Source organism: Parus major, chromosome 8 (assembly GCF_001522545.3).
Source record: "Parus major isolate Abel chromosome 8, Parus_major1.1, whole genome shotgun sequence".
In the NCBI taxonomy this organism is placed as follows: Eukaryota; Metazoa; Chordata; class Aves; order Passeriformes; family Paridae; genus Parus; species Parus major.
Genome location: NC_031777.1, coordinates 28689564 through 28710618, shown reverse-complemented (window position 1 = coordinate 28710618; position 21055 = coordinate 28689564).

Below are 21055 nucleotides of genomic sequence, written 5' to 3'. Positions count from 1 at the left end.
TCCCTGCTGTGGGATCCATCCCTGCTCTGGGATCCATCCCTGCTGTGGGATCCTTCCCTGCTGTGGGATCCATCCCTGCTCTGGGATCCATTCCTGCTCTGGGATCCATCCCTGCTGTGGGATCCATCCCTGCTGTGGGATCCTTCCCTGCTGTGGGATCCATCCCTGCTCTGGGATCCTTCCCTGCTGTGGGATCCATCCTGGCTGTGGGATCCATCCCTGCTGTGGGATCCATTCCTGCTGTGGGATCCATCCCTGCTGGAGCCTGGGTTGGGACCCAGGGCTGCTCACGCTGGGGCTGCCCCGCTCTGCCACCGCAGCCAGGACACAGCCATGGGTGACTTCCCCTTCAGCAGGGATTCCCCTGGTCCTCTGTCTTGTCCTGACATTTCCCACCTCAGCCACAACCCTCTCCCATGGCTGGGAAGCCTTTTAGGAATGAGTGCCACAGATTGCTTATCCTTCGGGAACTCCATGGGCTGCTGCCGCGGTTGTGATCCCTACAGGAACACACAATAAATGTTAATGTATGTATAATATGTTTCTATCTGCTCGTTTAGCTGCACAGCTGAAGTGGAGAGAGGGTTAACTGAGCAAGCAGAGAACGCTGCAGGGCCAGGAGACAGTTAGTGAGGTCTTTGTTTTCATCTTGTAATTGTCAGATATGGCATGTTTACCATAAGGGCTGTGAAAAGTGTGATGCAAGATGTAAAGCTGTCCCACTGTGTTAATAATGAATTGGCTGCAGTAATATTTATCAAAATGTCTGTCCAATGATGATTTTTTGTGTTGCTGCCTGCTTCAGCTTTCTCCTGTCAATCAAGTTGTCCATCCCAGTCTTTCTGTAGTTCTGATTGCACTGGAATAATCTTCTCTCGGGGTTGTTTTCCCCAAAACAGTTGCAAAGCAATGAAAATAATTAGACAATGTACTATGTTGTCCTCCTGCCTCGTTCCCAGATAGAATGATATCTGCTGGCCTTGCAGATAGTCAGGAATCCTTTCAACATTCCAACTAGGCAGAGAAGTATTATTCTGTATCTGTAAAACTGAAGATCATAAAAAGTAATGGCCAGAGTTTAAAACAAGAGTTTGAGGTGCCCAGCCTTTAAAAACTCACATAAAACTGTTCACTGAAGATGCTGCAGATTCAGGCCAGGCATTAAACCCAGATCTTCCCAAACTACCAGTACAGTTCAGTCATTTCAAAAATTACTCTGCAAGCTGTCCTATTTCCCCTCCTTTTTTTGTAATGACCAATTTAAGATTCTCTGCAGTGTGCTTGACCATGGCTTGAGGAAGCTCTAGTTGGGAGAAACATCCAGCCTTGGGAATTCGCTCCCACAGTGGCAAAGTGGTGGCATTTCAGTGTGCTGACTGCACTAATAAATGACTCTGGGTTGCATTCCTTCAGCTGGGCTCACCTGGACATCTCTCACTTGTGTCTAGAGCTCCTTTTCACAGAGGTTTTTTAGAACAAACTTGTTATTCCTCCTGGGATTGAAACCACAACTCTGCTACAGCAGCTTCCTGTGACACCATTTTGTTATCCCCACCGTTTCCCTCTCCAACACCACCCAGCAATTATTACATGAAGATATCACTGCTGCTTTCAGGACCTGATAACACCTTAAATGTTAGCTTTTACTGTGTTTCCAAAGATGTATTCCTGTATGTCTGCCAGTAAAACTTCTCAGCTCCACAGGAAGGTCTTTGTGTTTGAAATGCTCCCTTAGAATTTTTTTTGGAGAACATCTGTTGTCACCCCATCAAGGATTGTTTCCTTTGTTCCTCAGGAGTATATTCAGTTATATTTGCTTGCACAGCTCTGTCTATTCAGTCTGCTCCCATCTCCTCTCAGTGTTTTTGAGGTTTTTTTATTTTTAGATTCATTAGGTGTTTAGGCCATCTCTCCACTGCTGCTTGCTCTGCACTTTTCAAACCTGCTTCCTCCTGAAAGCAATGTTAAATACAATAAAGTTAGGTGCTCAAGCACCCAGCTGGGGGAATTCCAGAGGCAAGACCGTGCATTTCCACTGCCTCACAGGACTGTTGCTAATTGTGTGATTGCTGATTATTTCGGTAATGCATCATACAGACTTTCAAACTCAGTGTCATCCCTAACTACTCTGCCATTTTCATTATTCTAAGTGGTCACTGTGTGGCTTTTTAAAAAAAGTGCACCATTTAAATTCATTTAAAACATGCTCTCCAACCAGCTACCTTGTTCTGGGTTCAGCATCAGAGTCTGCCAAAAAGTGAAATATAAGAGATTGTTCTGTTTGCGTCTTCTGCCTGAATCTGAGGAGAAAAAATAGCTCAACTTTAGGCATATGCTTAAGTGTTTTGCTAGACTGAAATATGATCAAGACTCTTCCCACTTTCTTCCTCTCAATCCATCTGTGATACCCAGAGAACCTCCCTAATCTCTGTGAGTTATAAGAGAAAAATCACATTCTGCAGGGGAACTCAGCACTGACAGTGTCAATGGCTACTGGTGCTTGATGCACTTCTGTGGCATCCCATGCAGCCCAACTTTTTGTCACCTTAAAGCTGCTTTTTTTGTTGCTTTTTATTGCTTTTTGTTGCTTTTTGTCCAAGTATCGTCTCCCTTTGGACATCCTGCCCCAATTCTTCAAGTCCTTGCAGGAGGAGGTGGACTCTTGAGAGCTGCATCGCTCATGTAGAAATGTCACGGCATCATCTCAGGGACTTTGTGATAAATCCGAGCAGAGATTTGGGGGGCAGGAACGATGTCAGCCTCCAGATTCTGCGGGAAGAGTCTGAAACTCAACCCCGCGTTGTCTCTCTGCCTTCTGCTTCCTGAAGGTGGAGCCAAACCCCCTATCAGATCCCCAAATCTTCCCGAGCTGTTCTTTATCACAGCGCAGACTTAGCGCACCGCTATTTTTCCTTGCACAACAGGAGCGAACTGGAAAGTGGCTGCGAGGGTTCTGCCTGGCCAAGATGCATTTTGCACTGTGGATCTGAGACTGCAGCAAAGGGGAAGAAATCCAAGGAGAAAAAGGACGCTCTCAGTGCTGTGTGCACCGTGTCTGATGGAGATCTAGTTCCCAACGTTCCCAACATAATAAAGTATTAAAAAAAAATAAAGAAAATACTGCTTGTCTCAGATACCAGCTCCTTGCTTTTCCCAGGATTTCTGTTTGTAACTCTTTGTGCTTCATAAAAATCTCGGCCATCCACGTGCTCCAATAACTCTCCATGATCCATTTGAATGGCTGCTTTCAGGACTGCAGTGCTCTCCGAGCAGCACATTCCTCGGGCTCTGCAGATGCATATGACACAGCAGAATTTTAGGCAGTATAAGAATTATAAAGCTCAGTTTCCATTACTGTAATTGCTATATAAATCCTACCTTAGAACAGGCCTATTTAACCTTGGTTTGAGCTGAGACTTGGTCCAAGTCTGATTAGGTTGAACACCAAATTCTTTTTCTTTTCTTTTCTTTTTTTTTTTTTCCCTTTTTTTCTCTGCAGTATCATAACTTAGTGGGCAGTGCTGGCAGGGAGGGAGAAGGGATCCAGTGCATCCTCTGCTCCCTGTCCTGCCAGGGAGGGTGGCTGCAGTCAGGAAATACCTGTCCCCATCCAAGAGCAGGATGGAATGAGCCTTGCATTTTGTTCCCTGGGAGAAGCACCATTTCTCCCCTTGGAACCTGTGGCTGCTGCTCCTGCACAGCTCAGAGCAGGTGTGTGAGACAGGCAGGAGGTGTTGGGGTGAACCTTCAGAGCCTGCCCTCTCTGGGGGGATGGAGCAGGAACTCCCAGCTTTTTTGTCATTTGCCACCACCTCGGTGACAACTGGGTGCCCTGGTGGCCTCCCCTTGGGGCATTGAGATATCTGGGGCTGCCTTTGGGTCAATGCATTCAAAACTTAGGACAGGACAAGGAGCAGTGGGGTCAAAGTGAAAGGGGAAATTTAGGTTAGAGATATGCAATAATTTGTTCCTTGTGAGGGTGGGCAGGCCCTGGCACAGGGTGCTCAGGGAAGCTGGGGCTGTCCCTGGATCCCTGGCAGTGCCCAAGGCCAGGTTGGAGCAGCCTGGGACTGTGGAAGGTGACCCTGCCGTGGCAGGGGATGGCACTGGATGAACTTTAAGATCCTTCCAACCCAAACCAGTCTGTGATTCTGTGATCCTAAAACTGAGGAAGAAGTTGTCAGTACCATAAGCAGATGTTGGTGATGTCCTGCTTCACTGCTGGAGAATGCCAGACTCTCTTTTAGGCCAGGGAGCAGCTTTGATATGGACAGCCACAACTTGCTCCAAAGAAACTCTGGCACAGCATTTCCCATTCCATAAACCTGCTCTGCAGTGGGTGCTTTGCCCCCGAGTCAGCAAAGCCATAGGAATGTATTTATTAATGTATTCTGTTTCCTTTACAGGGTCTTCTTCAAAGTTCCTTGAATTCACCGTGGGGAAAATATGGCAGGAACATGTAAGAGAAGGCTGAGAACTGAAAAACTGAGTGTTCACCTTGAGCTGGACAAAACTGCCCTCCATGTGGATTGTTCTGGCAAAGGCAGAGACCTGGGGAATGCAGAGGTGGGGGGTAATTTTTAGGGCTTTCATTCCAGGGTCCCATTGATTATAACCCTATCAAGAGGCCGATGCATGAGACTTTTAAGTTATTTTGTTAACTAAGTGTAGGCAATGGATGTGTCATGCTAACAACCATAATTGCTGGTGTGTCTAACACAGTATGTAAGTACAGTAGAGTGAATTTAAAAGGTTGTGGTAATCTAAGAATGTTAAAAGGGGAATGTGTGCCTGAGGGGTGTGGGGGCTGGGGAGAAAAACGACTTACTTGACATTCACTGTCTTCCTCCCAGCTCCTTTGCTAAAGTAGGAACAGAATCGGAACAAAAAAATGTTTGTTTTACAGCTGTACCAAGTTACGGCGTGGACTCGTGCTCCCCCCCTCCTCTCCCACTTGCATCAAGTACATCCTGTACTTTTGGCAACATGTTGACTGGATATTTAAAAGCTGTGAACTGTTCTGAAAGTTTCACATACTGGGTTATGGGCCATGTGTGTTTGATCAAAATTCAATTACTGCACTGTACCATGCTTGGAAACCTATCATCCCAAGTTATGAAGTATGACGAAATAGGCTAATCTAATTGGTTCAGTATGGGAGCAGTATCAACCAAGCTTGTTATGATAAATAGCTTCCTGTGTTAAAGGTTCTCTAGAGCTTAAGTATCTTGGCTCACCTCCCTCTACAAAATAAGAATAGTGTTCCCTGGGAACAGTTACATCACTGTCCCTCTCCTACATTCACAATTAAAGGTTTGTGGATTTTTAATTTTTTTTTTTTTTTCATCTTGCTGTACCTTGAGCAGATAAACCGTGGACATCTCCTGCATTCCCCACTTCCATCCCCTCCTCGTTTCCTCAGGTTAGGCCTGAGTGCTAACTGGTGCTAACCCTGAGTCTGCTGTTCCTCAGGGCTGGAACACACTGGAAGGGTTCAAAGCCAGGCTGGAAGGGGCTCTGAGCAACCTGGTCTAGTGGAAAGTGTCCCTGCCCATGGAAGGGGGTGGAAAGAGATGAGCTTTGAGGCTCCTTCCAACCCAAACCATTCCATGATTCTAGGATTCTAAAGCAAGCTTGAGCAGGATGCCAAAACCCACCCTGGAACTCTGTGTCAGTACATGAGAAGTGTCTGTTTGTACAAAGATCTGGAATTTCTGATGTAAAGTTAAACATGGAAGAACTTTTAATCTTTATGAGCATCCAATAAAAGAACTTCTGTTCAGTGAGTTCCACACCTATGGATATGCAATTATCTTCTTAAGCCCCAAAGTTTAGGTCATCAGTAGTTAAAGACAAATCCAGGGTGCAAGTTCTGGATTACAGCTAGGGAAGGACTATGTTCTAAGCCTGGATTTGTAGTCACTAAATTTGGCACTAAGACAGTGAGCTGTCTCCCATGAGATGATACTAGCTTCGTGATTTTATCTGGTCCATCTTTGGCAAGAAGTGCTTAGCTTGGATTTTGATGTCACAGTAATAGACAGTGTCAAGGGGGGGGAAAAAAAAAACAACACATGGAAAAGTGGCTCCTTATGCTCTGGTGATTCAAGTTTTTCCTTTCTTGAACCGCCCCCTCCACATGCCTCCTAACTCAGAAAGCCCCTTCAGGCAAAATAATTGTGTGATGATCATTTTACAAATATATAACTCAGGCCTGATAGTGCAAGGGCCTTTAGCACTGCTAAAGTTTCCTCCTAAGAATAAAGTTATTCACTTACTTAGGGGTTGGTAGAACGAGTTCTTATGTAAGTGAGTCTTCGAATTAGCCCCAAGACTGCCTAATACCTGGATTAAGCCTGTATGGTGATTAATGCCTATTTACTATATCTGTTATCCCACTGCATTTTGCTCTTCAGCCTTGATTAAGCCCTTTGCTTTACCATTTAAAATGTCCTGCTTAACCTTCTGCTTACAAACGTACACAGTGCTGAGCTCTGCACTTTTAACCAGCACAAGTTCTACCATAAATAATAGCATTTAATTTTAAAGTGCAACAGCCACAGTCACCACTTGATTAAATGACAAAGAACAGCAACAGCAAACTGGGGAACACAGAGTTTTTCACCACAAATGTCTGCGTCCACGTAAGTGAAAAAATTACACCTTCCTGCTGCTGATTAGCACTTTCTGTGCAGGTTTTTATTTTACATGTTTATAGAAAATTATTGCCAAAAGTGCCTGAACAGTGACTCTCTGCGATTTCCCCAAATATGTTTTGAAGGAGATAAACTAGATTAATCTCTCTTTATAAAGTTCCCACAAGAAAGCTCACAGACACAGTAGCTTTACCTTCAAAAATAGAATGTGACTGTAGGCACTTATGCTAATCTCTTTTTTGGCAAATCAGCTTTTTTGTATTGAATCTTGCTTGATTGAATAGCACTGGAGCTGCCAGAGTAAATGCTATTATCAATGTACAGTAATTAAGGAAATAGTCCTTGTCACTCCAACAGTGTCCAGGCAGTAGTGCCTTGTGTAATAAAGTTAAATGATAAAGAAACCTCTTCAAGGTGTAGATACTGGACCAGGGGAGCTCTTGAGATGCAGGGGAAATAACACAGTGTGGAATTACAGGTGGTGGAGAAATTATAAATGCCTGTGGAATTCATGCTAAAAAGCATGTTTGATGCTAAATGTTTAAATAGAAGCTCAGCACTAAAACACATAATTGTTTAATTTGTCATGTAATTTCCTGACTTAGGGCAGTTGAGCATCTCCCAGTCACCACCCTTAAAAAATGTGTGTGAGGGAGAGGAGGGGGGAGACCCTTCCATCATTCAGCAACTTCAAAGATCTTTTCCCCCTTCAGGCAGCAGCCTGCACGAACGATAAACCTTGCTTTAAGATCAGCAGAGCCCAGCTCTGCCAAATCCATTTGGGGAGAGAATTTCAGTAAAAAGGGCTTGTCATTCCTTCCCCCTCCCTCCCTCTTCCCACTTGAAACTTTACAGCCTGGGAGTCCTTCGGTGGGTCGGGATTGTTCCTGCAGCACCGAAACGGGGAGATTCCCCAAGGACAGAGAGAGACAGAAAAACCTTTGGGTATCTTCTGCATTAAAACTGTACCACAGGCACCAAGAAATGTAAACTGTAGGAAAGCTGGGTAGCTCTCAGGTTCCAGAAATGGTGTTTAATAAGCAGGGAATGCTGATGGGTGCTGCCGGAGGGTTGCAGTGCTCTGGCCTACGACATGCTGAGCTCTGCACTTGAGAGCAAAGAGCTTTTGTCCAAGCAAGGTACGTGCAGGAGAGATGTTGTTTAATGTGCAATAAATAACCAGGGGAGGTATTTAATCAAGTGTGCCGGGAAATACTGCTCACATCCAGACACACACACATTTCCAAAGGGGCAGCCTGGGAGCGAGGCCTCGAAGGGACGTAAGGGGCCGGCCAAGGAGTCCGCGGGAAAGCTGCAAAATTTCACCCCACTACTCATAAGACACACTCAGAATTCCAGCCCCTGTGCTGCTTTTTCCTCAGCAGCCTGTGTCTTTTCTAAACTCTGTGTAATAATTTTGATATTTCACAAATCTGGTAGTTGTGCTCGGGCGTGTGCTGCCGAGGGTTTTAACATTCCCCGCAACGCTGCCGCTGCAGCGCATTGACATTCTGAAGGCTGGGCATCGTAACCTCGCCATTAAATCTTTGACACAATGAAGTGTCTTCTAAATAAATTCAGTGGGATCGATCCAGTGAACTTCAGAGTGCACCTTTTCAATTATTTTTTAAAGATGGAAGTGTTTTGTGCATATCGAGCTCTGGATTTGTGGAGCTGGGAGCGGGGGGAGCCACGTCTCCAGCGTGGGCCTGAGCTCTGCTCCAGCAGGAGCTTATGGAAACACTCGGAGGGGATCGAGCATGTGAGTCCTGCCTGTGCTTCCAGCATGGCTCTGAGCTTCTGGATCCGGGCCTCTTTCCTGTTGTATGTAAAACATTAATTATTATTCCAAAATATTTGGGTTTTTTGCATTCCCATAGCTCGACCTTCAGAACTGTCCGCTTGAATCCGGGCAGAAGCACTTTGGTCAGAATTAAAGAAAAAGTGATAGCCCAGGCAGCAGGTTTTTAATTGAGGCCTGCCAAATACCAAAGGCAGATGCTTTTTCATTCTGTAGCTCCTGGATACGCCGTCTACATTTCGGTTTCAAGGACAAAGGAAACACCCAATTAGATGAGGCATGAGATTGTGACATACGGGCTCTTTCCTTAAATAAAAAAAAAAATGCTGGAAAAAGATTTTTGACCCGAAGTCAACGAGTGCTATTAAAATAATGAATACTCCATAAATCCAGCTATATCCATGGCCCACATTTGGAGCTGCACTGTTCTTGTCACAGAGGAGGCCACGGGTTAAAGCCCCACACGGCTCCCTGGGCCAGATCACATTTTGGAGGCCTTACTTTTAAACCAGGACAGACAGAGATGTGAGTCAGTGATTTGGGAACACTGTGGGATCTGTCACCTCCTCTGTCTGATGTCTCTATGATGTCAAACATGATCTGGGTGTTGGAACTCCTGTATTTCCCCCACACACTCAGCTGAGCCCAGGGAATCTCCTGCTCCTCTCATGAGGCTCATGGGAGCTGATATTTTAATGGGAGCATGGCTGGTCCAAGGTAATGCAGCTTTTGCCTGCTGAAGGTAGGAAATGGTTAATTTAATGCTTTCTACACCTCACACCTGAGTCTGAAGCATCCTAGAAGCCACTTGAAGTGCTGTATAAGGAGCGTCGATGCACGCTGTCGGCTGAAGCAGGATACATCGGGATTGTCCTTGCTCCTGTGTCTGGAGAGGAGGCAGTAGTTAAACTTTGAAATAATTACAGCTCTGCTGCCTCCCACCTCCGAGCTGGGATGTGTTTGCTTTAGCCTTTACCAGACAGCTGGAAGTGTTGACTGATAATCGTGGTGAGTTTCTGATCCTCCAGAAGAGCGAGGAGCCTCCTCTGTCCTCCGCCTGTTGTTCCTACTGCTGGCTTTGCCGAAATGATTGAAATCAGTGTTATCATCCCTGCATGCAGGACTGGAGTCTCAGGTGCTGGGAATTAACGTTGCCTGTTTAATTACATCAGTGTGCAGTTGGAGCTGCTATAGCTGTCCTTTCTCACAGAGCGTTGCTTAAAGCGGAATTTCAGCTTCACATCAAACTGGGTGGGGGACTGAGTGATACTGGAACAAATGGAAGTGACTGGAAAAATTGCTCTTGTCCTCCCAGCCAGGCCCAGCTGCCATTTTGATTTCTCTCCACCTTGGTGGCTGTCTCTGGGCCTCTGCAGGGTTTGTCCTGCTGTACCCTGTGCAGAGCCATTAATCATGTGTGACATCTAATGGGGCCCCAAATCACAGTGTTCATGATGACAGTTTGGGATGCCTGGACCCCTGGTGATTCTGGACTTTGAGCCCTTCCCAGCCTCAGCTGCAGAGCAGATCAGTCTGGAAGCTGCATCTGTGCCTGTTGATGAGGCTCCAGCCAAGGGCAGTCACAGCACTGCTGCACCCAGAGCACCGATGCCAATCCTCTCCAGTGGGAACCTCCAGAGACACAGGGAACAGGGAGAGCAGGAGGGAGCATTCATGGATCTCCTGGAGAACACAAAATCATAGAATCCTGGAATGGTTTGGGTTGAAAGGGACCAAAAAGTCCATCCAGTGCCACCCCTGCCATGGGCAGAGACACCTTCCACTGTGCCAGGCTGCTCCAAGCCCTGTCCAACCTGATCTTGGACACTTCAGGGATCCAGGGGCAGCCACAGCTTCTCTGGACACCCTGAATTCCTTTCCAATATCCAATCTAAATCTATTCTGTCCCAGTTTAAAGCTGTTGATGCTGATGAAGAGATGGTGCTCCTCATCTCGTCTGCAGGAGCAGCAGCAGAGCCTGACAGTGGCCTGCTCATCCCAGTGTCCAAAACAACACACGGAGGAACAGCCTGTTCCACCCCCAGCCTGCAGAGCCCAAACCAATGCAGAGCCTCCCTGGACCCTCTCCCCTGGACCAGGAGCTGAGATCAATGGCATGGCTTAACTTTAGGCTCTGCTGCCTTGGGCCAGCTCAGCACCATCGCCACTGAGCCAAAACCTCGAGTAATCACATTACTGTCGCTGCCATTGCTTTTAAGAGAGCTTGTGCAGAACTCTTTTATTTCTGCAGCTTACACATCCATTAAAACCACGCAGAGTACAGTGAGGTGAGGAAGAAACACCATGAATTTTCATCATATTGATATTTCTGGCCCGATTTACATGGTGATAACGTCCTTGGTGATGGGGAGCAATAAATACCCTCTGCCAGGCTCACATTGCGATGGATGGGAGAGGAAACAGCAACCCAAAAGGTGTCACATTCTAGAAACCTGACCTGGAAAGAAGGATCCACAATTAACTAGATGGGTAAGGGAGTCTTGATTATCATAAAAAAAAAAACAACCCATGTGGCAAACAGTTTTAAAACATCCCAGATATTATCGATGGATTTTCTGTTGATAGGAAGAATTCAAAGGGGTGCTATTAGCATTCTGGACAGAGAGGGAGCAGATCTATAGCACGGCTCTCAATAAATACGTTGCTGCAGTAAACTTCTTCAGCACTTTGCAATTCACATCTGATCTCTGCTGACCTTCTTTTTTCTCCTAATTAAACCTTTAGCTTGCAAATGAGCCATTTCCTACATCAAACTGGTGGATGGCGAAGGAGGAAATTCTACCCGCGATTTATAGGAGCTGCCAGTGACCTAACTGTCTATCACAACCTGTTCTAATTGATCCCTCTTTGAATTAAATTTGACCAATTACTTACTCCTAGGTGAACAAAGACGAGACTCTCCTTAAAAGCTGTTGTGCCGACAGCAGCCAGCAAAGCTGGGTGTGTGCAGTGGATGGGAGATACCCAACATTTTGTGCATGTAAGAAGGTAAAGTCCAAGTGCTCCCAGCACCCAAAACCTCTGGTTTCTCAACCAGGTGTTTTCCCAGAGTGGTGTTTTTGAAGGAGAGTGCACAGGGGTGACTTAGACTGCTGCTGCCATGAGCTCTGGTCACTTCCTCACCTGCTGTCACTCCTGCCTCGTATTTGGAGCTGGATGTCCCTCAGTCCTCCTCCAGTGCAGTGCTGTGGCTGCCTGTTAAGTCCTTTCTGACCCAAGGAGAGATCCCCCAAACCAATCAGTGCCTGGTCTGTCTCCTGATGAGGACTTAAGAAGGGAATGGAATATCTGAGATGGGTGTAACAGCATGATGTTGAACTGCTGACCTCAGGAGTTCAAATGTGTTCTTGGCTGAACTATGTAGGGTTTTGCCTGTCCAGATGAATCCTGTACCCTCCCCTATGGCTGAAATGTGGGAGTCTGGCTGGGAGAGCACCCTGTGGCAGCAGGGAAGGATCCTTGGCTTGGCTGGACAGCAAGGAGCTGGAGCTGCACCAGCCAGCAGCGACACAACGGGAGTGAAATCAGTCCAGTCCATTAAAAAGTCATGAGTCTCACCTCAAAATCCTGTACAGAAGTACATTTTATCTGATATTCCTTGTCTCCTGGCTCCAGAGTGTGCATTTTCAAGCTTTGCTTCTGCAGCTGAAATGATGAGAAATGTCCTTTCCCACGGGAACTCCTGGTTGCTGCAGCTTCCCAAATAGCATCAGGCTGCAGGATTTGGCACTCCTGTCATTCCTCTGCCTGCCCCATCCAAGCAATTCCAGAGGCATTGGGTGCAAATCTGACTTCAGCCAGCAGCTCTTGCCCTGTGGAACAGGCTCTGCCACTGGAGCATCCCAGTGCTGCATCCTGGGGTAGTTTCAGCCTTTTCTCTCCTCCCTGAACCACAGGGATTGGGAGAACCTTGCCAGCATTCCTGCCCCACATCCAAAGCCTCACTGGGAAAATGCTCATCCTCTCCAGGAATATTGGACATCATGCTGGGAATTCTTCCCTGGGAGGGTGGGCAGGCCCTGGCACAGGGTGCCCAAAGAAGCTGTGGCTGCCTCTGGATCCCTGGAAATGTCCAAGGCCAGGCTGGACAGGGCTTGGAGCAGCCTGGGACAGTGGAAGAGATTTAAGGTTCCTCCCAACCCAAACCATGGTTCCAAACCATTCCATGATTCCGTGATTTCCAGCTGTGGAAGCTCCCCTGGGCTGTGAGTGTGACCCACACCTCTGCTTCTACAGCAGATCTCAGAAAAAAGGTGATTTTTTTACCCTGCTCATCCCAGGTGAAGCAGATCCCTACCAACTACTGTGCCAGAGGAACCATCCCAGTAACTCATCCTGCTCATGGATGGGAGGATCCCAGGGCTCCCCGAGGCACTAACGAGGGCTGCCAGGCCCCCTGGAACCCTTTGGGGTGGCATTATAACGTGGCTGACATTTTCCACGCTCCCTCCTTAGTCCTCTGGCTGTGATATAAATTTTCCAGGAGTTCTGCTGTGTTATTTGCATGCATCCACACACTGTTTGTTTTCACACGGTGACCTACATAACTCATTTTAATACGTACCCAGGCAGCAGGGCTGGGCTGCAGGGGTGTCGGGGGGATGCACAGCTCAGCTGCAATGAATCCATCATCCCTGTATTTTGGGAGAGGCATTCCCTCCTCTGGCTGTCCTGCTGGAGCCCTCTGTGCTGGTAGAAATTGTCTTGGGCCGTTTCCACCGATTGCCAAATGGATGAACTCTTCTCAGCTGTCAATTTTCATGAAATATTAATCTTTTGTTTAATTTGTCTCCTCTGTTCTCTTCCCTTTTTGTAAGATAATGACTCCTGTTAGCGGAAACACAGCGGTTCTCCAGGAGCCCCCAACTATGGGAAAGGTGGCCACGCACTTCCATGTATTTGGGAATATGGATTTTGTTCTGCAGTTTGTCCTCATGTAAGAACCTTCAGGATGTGCTGCTGTTGCTCCTGTGGCAAGCCCAGTGTGATCCCAGGTCAGGCTCTGCATCTTCTTCACTTAATATTAAATATTGTTGAACATTAAAACAAAATGGAGTTGGCTCTGATTTAGGAGAATCACAGAGCAAACCCTTTGCAGGTACAGGGCTTCAGAACAGCCCAGGGGTTACACCTGACCCTCTTTTGCCAGAAAATCATAAAAATAAACCCCATTGCACTCTGTTTTGGCTCTGCCAGATGTGATCCCTGAGCTATGGCTGGAGAGAGGAGCTGGCCCCACTCCTGGTCCTGCTGCAGACACTCCCAGTGCTGTGTGTCCTTCATCTGGCCCATTTCAGCTGTAATTGCAGCAGCCTGAACCCCCACACGGGTTTCTGTGCTGATATTTCATGACATTTTATGTACATAATCTGCATATGTTATTTTTAGCAAACTTTCTCCCCAGGACAGCCTCATGTGCTCTGCATCTTGTTCCCATGAGTGTGTTCTGCAGTTGGGAGAGGTTTGATTTTTTTTTTCCTTCTTTTTTTTAGTACTTTTTCCTCAGTCAAGGTCAGGTTTTGAATTGCAGGAGCAACACACACATACCATATTTTCCTTTCTTTCCACAAAGCAGCTTTAAGTGGGGAGGAAAAAACCCAAAAAGCAAAGGCGAGTGAGGTGGCCCAGCTTCCATTTCCAGGAATTTCCTTGCTTGGGATGCTTTGGGGTGAGTTGCACTCATTCCCCCAAAGAAATAGCACCCTTCTTGAATGGAAATAGCATTGTTCTTGGTGGAAATAGCATCATTCCTGTGGAAATAGCATTGTTCTTGGTGGAGACAGCATCATTCTTGGTGGTAACAGCATCATTCTTGGTGAAAATAGCATCATTTTGGATATTTTGGGTGCAGGACAAGTCCTTTCTCTTTGCTAGAAATGTTTTGCTGCAGGGAGATGCTACATAGAAATGCAGCATTTGCTGCAGGAAGAGTTGTTCTGTTGTGTGTTTTTTTTGTGTCTCCAAGCTCCTTCCATGCTTGTGTGGGAGATGCAGCTCTTGACTGGAGACTCTGACTCCTTTCACAGGGAAAACCCCAAACTTTGAAACTTAGCTCTGCCTTAACTGGTGATGTTCCCTGAGAAAATGGGTTTTTGCAAAACTCAGAGCATTTGTGGGTATTTGCTGGTTGGAACAGGAATGCTGGCCTTGGGAGGGCACATTCCCATGGCTGTCTGTACCTGAAGGTCCATGAAGGGAGGGTCCCTGAAGGCACCAGTGGTGTCCTGTGGGCTCCTCCTTGGAGGAGCAGCTGCAGGCCCTGAGCAGAGCTGGGCCAAGGCCACTGATCTTAGAAAGGGAACAGCTCCATCACAAAATCGGTGTTTTTTGAGCCACAAAAAAGGATCTTGTGAGCTTTTGTGAGGATCCTGTGAGATTTTGTGAGGATCCTGTGAGATTTTGTGAGGATCCTGTGAGATTTTGTGAGGATCCTGTGATTTTCATCAGCGCCTTGTGGCTTCACCAGCACACGCCAAGGCCTCTGCTCCAGTGCACAACCAGGAATTCTCTCCTGCTGATCCATAACCCCTGGCCCAGGTGTTCCCTGTTACAACAGACAAGGGAGAGCTTCTAGAACACAGGAGAAGAGTTTGTTTGAGAGACAGAAGAGCTGAAGAGTTTCTTTAGGTCTCACTTGGCCTCCCTCCCCACAGCACCGTGCCTGGGGCGGGAGCAACCGTGTGATCCATGGATCCATCCTTGCTCCTCCACCCAGGGGTGGGACCCCCGGGTCTGAGGGCACAACAGGGACACGTGGTGACACATGGCAAGGCACAAGCTTGAGCGGCACCCGCTGCAAGCAGCGTGGGGCGGCACCACGAGTTCCACCCAGCACAGCTGGGGCCTGGCTAAAAGCTCTTCCCAAGCGCTTGGAGCAACGAAACCTCTTTCTTCCAAGTCCTCGTTGTGTACTAATGAAGGAATAAAATAAACATTTGGTAACAAATCCAGCATATGGTTATTGTTTGCTGCAAGGACAGGGGAAAACATGACTCCATTGCTGGGCGAAAAGGCTGCAGCTGCGCTATTGCGTTTCCCCGCCGTGTTTTATTTAATAAACCTCGGCCTGCAGCCTTAACGAAATTTTTCTTTCTCCCCCAGCCCCCAGAGCTGGTTTTGGTGCCTTCTGCCACGATGGCCATGGTGGGGTCGCATGTGCCCTTCGTTAGCCGAGGAATCTGCTTTCAATTCCGGCCCTTCGAGTTGTATTTTCACAGCGACTCATTAGTCAGCGGCCGCTGACAGGCCGCTGTACGTGTGCCATCTCCCGCATTGTTTGTATGCAAGTGCAGCGCCCAAAATGATTTATTTAGGTTTTAATTAAAATTTGTGGATAGGCCAGTGATTTTTAGCAGTGCCGGTTCTAATTTGTGGTTGCAGAGGGAAAAAAAATAAAATGAAAAAAAAATAAAAATCAATAAGCTTGTAGGGCTTATGTTTTTAGAGTTACCTGCTGGTCACTGGCCCCTCTGGGCCAGGCAGCTCCCGGCCCTACGGAGTCAGGAGAGATGGGACAGCTCTGGATCCCACATCAAGGCACAGACCTGGAATTACTCCAGCAGTGTCCCATCGGTGATGTCCCGATGACCCCAACACCAGACCAGGCTGCAGAATCCCAGAATGGTTTGAGCTGGAAGTGGTGTTAAAGCTCATCCACCCTTTGCCATGGCAGGGACATCTTCCACTGTCCCAGGTTGCTCCAGCCTGGCCTTGGACACTGCCAGGGATCCAGGGGCAGCCCCAGCTGCTCTGGGCACCCTGTGCCAGGGCCTGCCCACCCTCACAGGGAACAATCCTTCCCAATATCCCATCCAGCCCTGTCCTCTGGCAATGGGGAGCCATTCCCCTTGTCCTGTCCTTTCATCCCTTGTCCCAAGGTCCTCTCCAGCTCTCCTGGAGCTCCTTTAGTCAATAGAAGGGGCCCTGAGGTCATCCTGGAGCCTTCTCCAGGTGAGCACCCCCAGCTGTCCCAGCCTGGCTCCTCAGCAGATGAACTCCAGCCCTCAGAGCATCTCTGTGGCCTCCTTTGGATTCGCTCCAGCAGGTCCACGTCCTCCTTATATTTAATTATCTTATATTTAATTATATCCTAATTTAATTAATATCCTTCATGTATTTAATTGCATATTCAGGATTACAGCAGCACCCAGGAGAAAGGTGGGTAACAGAGGGAAGTGGCTGAGCCCTGAGGTCCCACGAGCAGGACGGGTGACTTGTGGCTTAACAGAAGTTAGGATTTAAAAATGCCTTGAAGGGTGTGGCTCACCCTCTCCAAAATAATCAGGAGTGCCTGGCAGCATCCCTCACACCCCTGGAGCAGCAGTAATTTATCTTGCTGATAACTTTTTGTGACTCTAAAAGAACAACCAGGAGTGGAAGGATGAGGGGTTTGTGGTGAGTGAGTTGGTGAAGCCTCAGGGGCCCCCCTTGCCCTGTGAGAGCCCCTGGCCACTGCCCCCAGTGAGAGGGGATGTCTTGCTCTTGCTGGAGGAAGATTTTCTTGCTGCTCATGACATCAAGATGTGTTTTTACAGGGTGCAATAAAGCACTAAGAGACTAAACCCATGCTTCCCCCCACCCCAAATTATGAAAGTTTGAAGCCTTTCTTGGCCTAATACCACAGCTCAGAGAAGTCCCTGCTGTACCTGATGTAAACATGTATTAATTAAAGTACTTTGGAAATGCAGAGTATTGACCTAACGGGCCGTAATGGCTCTTCCTGAGCAATTACAATCCATCACACAGCTCCAGACTTCGGGAGGGATTTTTTCGGAGGCGCGTTATTGACCTGACGGCCCCGGGTGGTTTCCTCCCTCACACAGACCCTTCCTGCCCCAGGGCTCGCATCCTTCCCGGGGAAATAGTTAGAGGGGGAGGCCTTAAATCCCTTAAAATTAATAAATAGGATGTATTCCATCCTGCCCCCTCCCCACCACGTGCCTCCTCTCCCACTCCCTGTCGCCAAGGGCACTTTAAAGCCTTTCCACCCACCTGCAGACCCAGGGAAACACCTGGAGCAAAATATTTATATCTAAAAGAAAAACTTAGTGCTTTCCAGTGGTGGAAACCTTTCTCAAATAAAGCATTTGTCTCCCGAGACTTACACCTTCTAATTTAATTTTCCCCTAAATCAAACAGGGTATTAATCCACAATAGAAAACACGTTCCAGTTGCACAAACAATATTTAAATGGTATAATAGGGACATCTTTTATAAATACTTCTAACAAATCCTGAAAAAAACCCTGAATGTGTGGGCTATAATTAATAGAAATGCCAACTGCCAGCAAACCAGGAAAACTCCAGCACCATAAATCTGCCCCGAGCCTTCTCACACAAGCTGATGGATGGGGACTTGCAGCTTAAATATTTAACAATCAATAATTCAAATACCTATCCTACCCTATTAAATTTGTCACATTTATTTATACATGCAACCTCCAGCTGAAGTTTCTGTACAAGGTGGGCCTCTTCCACCCAGTAATAACATGAAGAATTTTGGAAGAGCGTTGGAAGGGAAAAAAAGGTGCTGGGATATGAAATTCCTGTGGGAAAATAAAGAACAATGGTGGTGGTGGGGGAGAGGAATTAAAACCCACATCCCAAAATAGTTTGGCTGTGTCACCCTCACCCTAATGGGTTTGGATAATGCAGTGTGCAGGCAGGTGCTGTGTCCCATGAATCACATTTACAGGGATATTTTCCAATTTCTTTGCTGCCCAAGGCAGGGAGCTGCTGTTCATCCTCTGCAGATGAATATTTTGGTGGCACAGGGTGGGCTGCAGCCCCTGCCCGCACCTTGTGTCCCTCCTGGAGCAAATCCTGTAGAAATCTAAAAAAGCCTGGAATAAAGGGTGGCTTTGGGGCTGCCCTGACTGGCAGCAATGCTTTGTGAGGGTAGAATGGGATATAAATGAATAAATAAGCACATGCTGGGTGCAGCACTGGCGAGAGGAGGATGATGATGATAATAATAATATCAATATGACTAATAATACTGCTATTTATAATCAAATGGCATCTTTCCCTTTTGCAGCACCAGCAGCCTGACTCCGTTTCTCAAAGGTTTTTAGGAAAGTGGGATGACTGCATGGTTTATCAGCTGGCTCCCCTCCTTGCCAGTGGCCTCCATAAAAATAACACCAGTGGGGAAACCTCAGCTTTGTTTCCATTGATCCAGAGGAAGGGGAGGTGGCTCAGAGCATCCCCTGTGCTTCTGGAGACCTGGCCATGCCTCCAGCTGCCCGTGGCATGGAGGGTCCCTTGGCACCCTGAGCATCGTTGGTTTTAAAGGAGCACCAAAACTGACCAGGGAGGTTACAAAACTCCTGCACCCAAATTTCTGGAAGCATTTGAAAATCCCCATAGAGCTACATATGGGTGAGGAATGAAGGGTGTTGACCGTGGTCCCTGTCCCCACCACAGCGTGCCTGTGCGACCGAATTACGGTGGCATAAATCTCTGTGGCAAATTTATTGCCATAATTTATCAGCTCCTGTTGCTGAATGGCCAAGCAGTTAATTTTGAGATGAAGTGGTGCCATTTTCATCAATACCTGTGTGCTAACTGCCCATCAAAACATCAGCTGCAATTAATACAGCGTTGCTGAAGCACTGAACCAAGAAATATTTCCAGTCTTGGCTGGTCTTCAGCAGATGTCGGCTGGACCCATCGCCTCAGTGAGTCCTGTTCCAGTTGCATCAACAGGAACATTTGCATTTAAGGAAATGGTTAAGTAGCCAGATCTCCCTCTGAGCAGGGCAAAGCACCTGCATTTCCCTGCCTGAACACCACCCTCTGCTTTTTCCACCCAAATTTTTTGATTTCCGTGAGGGGGCTATTGCGTATTCCTCCTGCGTCCCGAGCCAGGCTGACACATTTTGATAGCGATAAATAATAAATGGGATTTATTTCCTTAGATGCTGATGGAGACCTTTTCTCCCACAGGAAGAAAGAGAAAGGCAGAAAGCTGGAGGGGAAGAAAACGTGCAAGGGAAGGAGGGCGAAAGCAGAAGGTGGTGCTCACTGCACTCCCAGCATGGCCATCGTCCTTGTGGGACAGGGTCACCCCTTGCACCCCTCATGCTTCCTCCACCAAACCCAGAGCAGCCTCAGCCAACGCCCTCAATAATGAAGGGTACAAATAAATAAACAGTGAATGATATTTTAGGGAGGGATGGACAAGAATGGGGAACGGGCAGTGCTGAAGAGCAGTTGGAGCTGATGGGCGACACCTCCCTTTGTGCTGTAATTGCACTTTTTTAAAGCAGGTGTTAATTTTTCTGTGTCTGTTCGTGCAGTGGTGTACACGGGTGGGTGCCTCTCCCTCCCTCCCTCCCATCCCGGTATCCCCCGTGCTCACAGGCAGTGCTGGGAGGGAGCATCCAGCTCTGGCAGCCCCCAGGACAGGCTGGCCCACACCTGGGCTCTCTTCCAAGCCAACAGGGCACCACCACCGCCGTTTGGGCTGTTTTTTGCCCAACTGGGACAGAGAGCACAAGCTCAGCACCCTCACTCCCCCCTCTTCCTCCCTCCTCCCAGAGCCTGTGGGGGTGAAAGGGGCCAGCGCTGTTGGCAAGCCCTGCCTGGGGTACTGTGTTTCCTTTGAGGACAGATTTGGCTTTTCCTTACTGTCTGGTCTCCTTTATGAGGAAAAAAAAAGCCAAATTGAACAGGCTCCAACCTGTCCTCAGCTGCCACACCATGCATCAGTGCCAGCACAGGACACAGCGAGGGGCACAGACAGGGCCCCCCCTGGGGACGGTGACACTCGAGCTGTGCCCAGCCTGACCCTCCTGCCCTGGCTGTGCAGCCAAAACCAAAACTCTGTGGAGGTGTGAGAAAGGAAATACCAGCGGTTTACCTGTGTCAGGCAGCTGTTTGTTAGAAAACACTAATTTCCCCCCAAATAAAGTAGAAGAGCTGGTGTTGCAGCTGGAGATGCCCAGGGAAGGCTTGGGGCTCAGGGTGGTCCCTGTCTCCTGTCCCGGAGGGCGGTGGCAGAGCTGCAGCAGCCCTCACCCTTCACCAGCCTCAGTGCTTGCTTTTACGCAGAAAACAGCCAGAATGGCTTAAATTCAAAAAACCCTTTCTGCAAACATTAAATTCTTCATTTATTTTTTAAACAAAAAGTGTTGCAGAGTGAAGAACTTCGAAGGAAACCTTAACATTTGTAAAAAAACCCAATTTTTGCCTATTTCTGCACCCAGAGCTTTGCAGAGAGAGGCAGCTCTGCCAGCAGCTCCAAGGTCAATCCCAACAGCAGCGGCTGTGCTGGGGCTCCTCAGAAACGTGGCAATATTTTTATAGTTTAGCTACATTTAAAGATGCATTGGAGAATTTGCAGCATTTATTAATCTCCTGGATCTTTCCTAGGTGTGCTTCATCTCTTCAACTCGAATGATTAATCCACAGAGGTTTGCTGTGGATTAATCCGATATTGTGCAAGGAACGGTATTGCGTGGCTGGACACCAAAAACACAGGGAAGAGTGGCCGATGTGACAAGAATGACTCGATTTAACCAAATATCCCCACAATTTGGGATGAAGCTGCTGCCTGGGAGCCTGCCCAGGCTTTA